Below are 8,549 nucleotides of genomic sequence, written 5' to 3' on the forward strand. Positions count from 1 at the left end.
TTTTTTAATTGAAGTATAGTTGATTTGCATTGTTGTACCAGTCTTTGCTGTACAGAGAAGTGAGTCAGTTATTTGTGTGGAATCTTTAGAGCATGCTTTTCGTGAGCTCATTGTCTAAAACTTTCAAGTTTGGGGGATTTTCTCTTCTATTGTATGTCCACAGATTATACCTCTAAGCTGACAAGTATATGCTACAGGTCCTGAATGTGTATCAGTCTGTGAAGTAGGAATGAACTCAGAAAAAATTCATTACCAAAATAGGAATACTGCTTGAGATATGGACCTGAATGTGTGAGGAAAAGAGTGCATCCTAATCAGACTATTTTTATGTTACTTGCTTAAACTAACACTGTCCTACCTCAAAGTATTTGCTTATTTCGCATGGGTTTTAATACGAAATAATCATTTTAGCTACTTTCAGAAGGAAGGAAGGAAACATCCAACTTGCCAGTATCGCAAAACCTTTGGAATAAATTACTGTTGGAGTCCAAATTAAATCCTATCTCTTTGAAAACCGTATCATTAGTAGTACTTTGCTACAATGAGCATACTTTTATATTTAGAAATAAAATTTTGAAAAATTGAAAATAATGTAAATTATTTTTATAACCTGTTTAGCCTAACAACTTCTGAAATTTCTTTTCCATATTTTGCCACACACATGAGAAGATACATGAATTTATATGCATGTATTTGTATATCTGGAAATTGGATAAATTAAAATTCATATATTTATTTGCAGATGATTTATATCAAAAGATGGCCGTGAAATTGCTCAGCTCACACTCATGATTGTTTGCTTTCCCTGGTCCCCATCTCCACTCTAATTTTTGAAAAAACATAGTACATGTTACTGGGCAATTCCAATTTCTCCGTACTTTGTTATAGAACTCAAGAAATGTTACCTTTGAGGCCGTTCTCGCCTTCTGAGATGGCCTACACTCTGTCTGTGGAATGTGTTTCTCTAAATAAATCCACTTCTTACCTAAAAAAAAAAAAAAATTACCTTTAAAATGTAAACTTGACTTAGAGGCTTCAAAACATCTTAATATGAGATGCTAAACTTATTCAGGAGAGGACAAACACTTGGGTATGTTGAAGGGTGGGGAATAATTTCTTTTTCTCCTTACACTGTCTCACCCCAGACTTTATGTGCTTGGTACATAATAAGTCATTGGATAGTTGAAAGAGTGTTGAGGGTTCTTCTGTAGTTAGAATTCACACTGAAACTAAAGGACGAGGATGGATGATGGAAAAAAATATGTGCTATATGAGCTAAGACCATGTGAGATGGCACCAGTTTCTATCTGGTTTGATAACATGTCTCTCAGCGGCCTGAGGGGTAGTCATCTTTCATAATGTCAACCTCTAAACGTTCTTAAGTTTTTAATGACTCATTTCAGATCCATCATTCATGATCCACTTAACTCTGCCAAGCCAATTTAATCATCTTCAGCTACAGAGAGGTTTATCAGGCCCAGGTTATTTATTTAAAATCTTGAAGGGTTAAGAAATCTAGACGTGAACTTTGGTGAATAGATTGGGTTTCATCCCAATCTTAGATTTTTTTAAAAAAAGTATTTTTAATGGTGAAAAAAATCTTACGTGCAGAGGGTGCATAAAATGTATGTGCAGTTTAAAGAATAGTGATAAACACTTATGTACTACCACCCAGGTTGAGAAATTGAACATTGCAGGTATCTTAAAAGCTCTCTGTATGCCTTTCCCCTATTGTGCCTGTATTAATTAGGGCTCTCCAGGGACACAGAACCAATATGATGTATGTATATGCGGAGAGAGATATTTATAAGGAATTGGCTTATGTGATGGTGAAGGCTGGCAAATTGAAAATCTGCATGGTGGGCCTGCAGGTCGGAGACCCAGGAGAAGCGGTGTTGCAGTTTGAGTCCGTAGGCCGTCTGTGGTAGAACCAGGCAGAGCTGATGTTGCACGTGAAGTGTGAAGGCAGTCTGCTGGAGCATCCTCTCTTGCTCAGGGGAGGCTGGTCTTTTTGTTCTATTCAGGCCTTCAACTGGTTAAATAAGGCCCACCCACATTATGGAGGGCTTTACTCAGTGTCCACTGATTTAAATGTTAATCTCATCCAAACGGCCTCACAGAAATACCTGGAATAATGTTTGCCCAAATATCTGGGTACCCTGTGGCCTAGCCAGATTGACACACAAAATTACAAAATTACACACAGTGCCAATTCTCCCTCCAGAGGTAACCATTATCTTCACTTTAAAAAAATTTTTTTATATTGTGATAAAATACACATAAAAGTTACCATCTTAACCATTCTAAAGTGTACAGTTCAATAGTATTGTATTAAGTACATTCATCAAGAAATTTCCAAAACTTTTCATCTTGCACAACAAACGATACACATTAAACAACAACTCATTCCCTCCTCCCCCCAGGCCTGGGCAGCCACCATTCTACTTTGTCTCTGAATTGGACTCTTCTAGGTACCTAATATAAATGTAACCGTACAGGATTTGTCTTTTTGTGACTGGCTTATTTTACTTAGTGTGATATTCTCAAGATTCATCCATGCTGAAACACGTGTCAGAGTTTCTTTCATTTTTAAGGCTGAATAATATTCCATGTTTGTATGTACAGATTTTGTTTATCTGTTCATCCGTTCATGGATACTTGAGTTGCTTCCATTTCCTGGCTATTGTGAGTAGTGCTGCAGTGAATATGGGTGTTAAATAGCGCTTGGAGACCCTGCTTTCAATACTTTGAGGTGCATACTCAGAAGTGGAATTGCTGAATCATACACTAGTTCAATTTTTCAATTTTTTGAGGAGTCACCATATTGTTTTCCATAGTGGCTGCACCACTTTACATTCCCACCAACAGGGCAAGGGTCCCAGTTTCTCCACATCCTTGCCAACACTTGGTATTTTCTGTTTTTCTGATAGTAGTGATCCTAATGGGTGTGCGGTAGTATCGTGACTCTTGTATTAGTCACTGTCTTGATTGTCTTTATTTACAATTTATGTACGCATCTCCAACTATATATTATTTACTTCTGAAAAACGGATAGTAAGCACACAGCCAGGGAAGAAAAGGATAATATTGCTACTGCAAAGCGACAGCTCCCAGGAGATGATTTACTGAATGTCTCTTGTTTCAGCTTTCCTGCAAGTTTACAGTGTGCAAGGGCGTGAACGAGTCTTGGGAAAATTGGACCAACTACTGTTGTGTAGGTCTGGAAGGCCAGTAAGAATGTGGTAACAGGGACTGGCTTGCTCTGTGTTTTCTGCTTCTAAGCTTGTTGTGGCCTACCATCTAGCTGTCACAGGTAGGTAGCTCTTATTCTTTGGGGTTAAGATGAAGATCCCCACCAATTCCAGGCTTCACAGCATGAAGGGCAGAGCAGAAACAGAACAAACTGGGCCAGACTCATCTGACATTCTCAGGTTTAAAACAAAGATGATAGGATTGCAAACACCCTCTTGGAGATAGCTCTCAGCTTACTCTCTTTAGTCATGTTGCTCCAGTCTGGACTTGCTGCCCTGTATTTTCTGATCTCCCTTCTCTATTGTCCTGGAATTTACTTTGTCTCTCCTATGTTGAGTCTCCTGTTTCCTGCATTTCATTTCTGTCACTTTATTGTGCTTTCTAGTTGTGGTTGCACATCCTTCAGTGGCTTCCTGAGAAAGGGTCGATAAGGGATGAAAATGTTGAAACTTGACTGCCTGGGTATAAAATGATAACAGGGGAAACAATTCCCCCCAGAATTTTGGAGACATTGTTCCATTGTTTGTGCTTCCAATGTTGGTATTTGAAAGTCCAGAGCCAGTGATTTTTTTGTCCTTCGTATGTTTCTTTTCCCCCTCGCTAGAAGCTTATTGAATCTTCTTTTTATCTTTGCTATTCTGAAATTTTACAGTGGTGCCCCTTGTTGTAGGTCTATTTTCATTCATTTTGCTTAGCCCTTAGCCCATTCAGTCTTTAAACTTAAAGCCTTCAGTATTTCATTACTATCTCCTCCTCTCCATCTTCTTTTTCATTGTACTTTATGGATATCACGCCTCGTAATCTGATTGTGGTAGGCCAAAAAATGCCCCCTGCCCAACTTGCCTATGTCCTAATCCCCAGAATCTGTGAATGTTACTTTATGTGGCAAAAGGAACTTTGCAAATGTGATTAAGAATAATGAGATAAGGAGATTATCCTGAATTGTCCTCCTGGGTTCAATGTAATCACAGGGTCCTTTTAAGAAGGAAGCAGGAAATTAAGTAGTAGATGTGATAATGGAAGCAAGAGATGGGAGTGATGCAAGGAGGAGGTTACAGGCCAAGGAATGGAGGCAGCCTCCAGAAGCCAAAAAAAGCAGTATGGAAACAGATTTGCCTCTAGCACCTCAGGAAGAAGCATGACCCTGCCAACACCTTGGTTTTGGCCTAGTGAAACTCATTTCAGACTACTGACCTCCAGAACTGAAAGATAATAAATTTGTGTTGTTTAAGCCCCCAAGTTTGTGGTAATACGTTACAGCAGCAATAGGAAACCAATAACTGATCCTCTGATTTTCATCTCTATTTTTTAATTCTTTGTCTTTTTAGTATTCTCATTCTGGGAGATAACGTTAACTTTAAAAAATTTTCCCCACTTCTATTAAATTATTCTTTTTGTTATCATCTTAGTTTCCAAGAACCTGTGTTCTCTCAATGTTTCCTTTTTAAAAAAGAGCATCATTGTTATGTTTCATGGATGTATGGACTGTGTTATCTCTTTTTTTATTAATGATAGTTTTAGTTTTTTTTTTTTTTTTGGCTGCAAGGTATGTTTCCTCCAAACTGCTTTTATTTGTTTGATTGTGCTTAGTCTGTTTTCTTCTCTGTTACAGGCTTTGCTAAGCTGTCTGGTAACCCTTGGCTGTCTGATCATGACTGAGAGCGAGACACTGAAAGGCTAATTGGAACTGCTGAGTATCTGTGTGTAGGAAGATTGTCCTGTGTATTGTAGGATGATTAACAGCACCCTTGGCCTCTCCTTACTAGACACCAGCCACACCCCTCCCGTCTTGACAATCAAAAATATTTCCAGACATCGTCAGATATTCCCTGGGAGCAAAGTCATCCCAAAGGAGAACAACTATTCTAGGACAATGTGAGTGCTTCCCGTTAGTTGGGGGAGCTCCCAATGTCATTATTTTCAGGTTTTTCCTTTTGGGCAGGTCAGATTCCTCAGAAAAGGGTCTTCCAGTCCCCTGCTTGGAGGGCAAAGGTTTGACTGCCAGTGGTCTGGTGGCTGGTTGGAGAAGAAGCCTGAGATCTGTACTATTAAGCCGTTTGAGGGAGAGTGAATCAGAGAGAAAGTTTTATCACAAAAGAAGTGTTGCCAGAGGGAGCAGGGCACTAAGTACATCAGCACATCACTGCCTTTAAGCTCCCTTGAGATGCTGGAGATAGAAGGGCCAGAAGGGTGACCCGCCTGGGGCAGGCGGTACTCGTAGCCTCCAAGGACTCTCTCATACCATCGTTTTCCTACTGAGGTTAATACGGTTTAGAGATTCCATAATTAGTAATGTAGAGGGCCACTGTTAGAGAGCCAAGTTTATCTTTTACATAATAGGCTTTTTTTTTTTTTCTTTTACATAAATTTCACTTTATTTAAAACATGAATGAGGGTATTTCAAATCACACTAAACATCATAAATATATAACTTGCTTTGTTAAAAATCTGCAGTATACAGTCAAGGAAAGGCTAAACTTCCAATGCCAACTATATATGAGACAAAATTAAATATTTACAATAATCAGTTTCCTAAAAGTGCTATTTTTAATACCTATAAGAGGAAACTCATTCTGGTGCTTTGTTTCCATCGAAACGTCTGTACATTCCTTTATTCACAGAACCAGGTGCTTCTGTTACTAAAAATACATATCCGAAGCTTTTATATCCTTTTAAATAGATTTAACATTTTAGCTCTTTGGGGGAGGAACAGGGAAGTCCAAACAACACAGACCATCTTAAATTATTAGAGATGATTGACTTTATAACACACCCTGTTTCAACTCAGATGTGAAATTTGATGAACATGTTAATGAAAAAAAAAAAAAATCCCAGTTCACGTGTCTAAGGTAAGTCATCCTTCTCTACGTGAGAATTTGTATAAGTCGAGGAGCATCCACTATAGCAACCTTTCTGTGATCCAGACATTGATGCCACACTCCACTTCTGATTTGTACATTCTCTTCCAACCTGATTTGGCTTAGATTCTTCAGGGGTTGTATTTAGTACATTGACTGAACTATGTTCAGATACACAGGAATGTGTCGGGCAAAAGTCGGAAGTAGAGGGAGAAGCAGGAAGAGATTTAATAAGTTTAGACTTGCAAACTGGAGACCCACTAGGCACACCGTGAGGTTTCTTTTGCCGTGGCCTCGAGTGTGCTGTAGGGTTGTCCCGATCAGAACTTCGTGAGAAGGCACCGAAAAGTTTCACATTTTCTGAGTTCTGGTGGTCATAGGTAGTCATATTTAAAACCTGTTGGTTTAACCAACTGGCTCTTTCTTCTTCAAATGCCTTTCTCTCCAATCCAAGGCGAATAGCTGCTTCTGTAAAGCTTAGTCTTTCTCGAAATTCTTCTTTTGCTCTTTAAATAGGGACCATTCTTCTTTGAGGCGTTCCTTTTCTTCCAACAAGTAACAGTCTTGTAGCAGTGAAGTGGTGTCATCATCACATGCAGTAGCAAGCTGCTGCTATAAAAGTTGCTGCCGAGTTTTAATAATTTCTTTACACTGTTGAATTTCTAACTCGAGTTTTTTAGTTTCTTGTTTATGGTCTTGTTGTGAGATTACATCTTCATCATTAAAACCTTCTAAGTGTACCTTTGAAACTTGGTCATCAGGTTTTTCTACGTGACTTTTCAAAATTCTCCACTGTTTTCTGATGCTGTTGGTAAGCTGCTCTCTCATGGTTTCACAGGAAAGGTGAAACGTACTGCCTCTATTCAGTTCCCCAGCATCTTCTTCACTATCAGGGATAACAGTTCCTGTACTATCATCTTCTGCTCTTTCTCTAGGTTTCTGCTTTTGGGGAGAAAGAAGAGAAATTATTTCCTTTTTCATTGGCTGAAAAACCTTCTTAAGTTCATTTTCCATTAGGATTTGTTTCTGACAATATTCAAGAGAATTTTTTACATTTCATCTTCATTCCTGGCTTCAGTTTTACCCGTCCTCCAGGAGCCTCTTTTTCCATCAGCTCTCCCCACGTAATTTAAAACTTCCATAGCTATTTTTAAAAATTAATTAATTAATTTATTTATGGCTGTGTTAGGTCTTCGTTTCTGTACGAGGGCTCTCTTCCAGTTGTGGCAAGCGGGGGGCCACTCTTCATCGCGGTGCGCGGGCCTCTCACTATCGCGGCCCCTCCCGTCGCGGAGTACAGGCTCCAGACGCGCAGGCTCAGTAGTTGTGGCTCACGGGCCCAGCTGCTCCGCGGCATGTGGGATCTTCCCAGACCAGGGCCCGAACCCGTGTCCCCTGCACTGGCAGGCAGATTCCCAACCACTGCGCCACCAGGGAAGCCCCCATAGCTATCTTTTTATCCTTCATGTTCATAACAAGTTGATGTAGATGTTCCTTTAGTTTATTATATTCACGCTCTTTTCTCTTCATATCATGGTTATATTGAGTAGCTTGACTTGCAGTGATATTTTGTAATTTCTTCATCTCATCTTTCTCATTTTTCAGTAGCTGATGCAAATTCCTGTCCTTGCATTGTAACTGTCTGTCTCTCTCCTGAAGACCAATCATTTCTGTCCTGGAGGTTTCCAGTTGTTCCTTAAGTTTTGCATAGCAGTTCTGCAGATGGTCCATATCGCTTCCCAGTTTCAGATTCTGTGTTTCCACATTTTCCTGAGCTAGAAGGTTCTTCCGCTGAGTACACGTAGCTCATTCATACAATTTAAAACAGCAAGTATATTTAATTCTCTCTTTGTCTCTTTACCTTTGGATTCTTCATATAATGAAGGAAAACCAAAAGTAGTCAATTCCTGATCAAGATATGAAATACTTTGTTCAATATTCTCTTCTGTGCAGAAGGCACTAAAAAAACCATGCACATTTTTTGATAAAGGTATTGAAGAACATAGCACTTGCTGTGAGTATAAACTTGATGGAGACATCTTTGTTTCTGAGGTATATTGAGAGATATTTTTGCTTTCTGAAGACAGACCTCGATCTGTAACAGTCATCCAATCTCCCATAGCAATCGCCAGAGCCAGGATACCTGAGGAAGCAGTTCCGCGGTGAAACATTTAGCCCAGCTGCTGTCACTCTACTACGTAGGCATCACGGCCCCTGGGTGCGGCGGAGACGCACCGCTCGGCGTCCTAGACCTGCTCGCGCAGCCCCGAGGGCCCGCACAGGCAGCCTACATAATAGGCTTTCTTAAGGTGTGCAGTTCATCCAGTAGAGACCTTGACCCAAGGTAGTGAACTCCTTGCTAGATTATGTTAGCGCTCCCACACAGTTCGAAGTCCTGAAGGTAGCATCCAGCTTTCATACATTCACTTATTCCTCCTG

At 39.9% G+C, this 8,549-nt stretch overlaps 1 pseudogene; it reads right to left on the reverse strand.

Annotated features, from left to right (window-relative positions):
• Positions 1-6,096: 6,096 nt before the first annotated feature.
• On the reverse strand, positions 6,097-8,230 carry LOC132363907 (afadin- and alpha-actinin-binding protein-like; annotated as a pseudogene).
• Positions 8,231-8,549: the final 319 nt, after the last annotated feature.

This window comes from Balaenoptera ricei, chromosome 3 (assembly GCF_028023285.1).
Source record: "Balaenoptera ricei isolate mBalRic1 chromosome 3, mBalRic1.hap2, whole genome shotgun sequence".
NCBI lineage: Eukaryota > Metazoa > Chordata > Mammalia > Artiodactyla > Balaenopteridae > Balaenoptera > Balaenoptera ricei.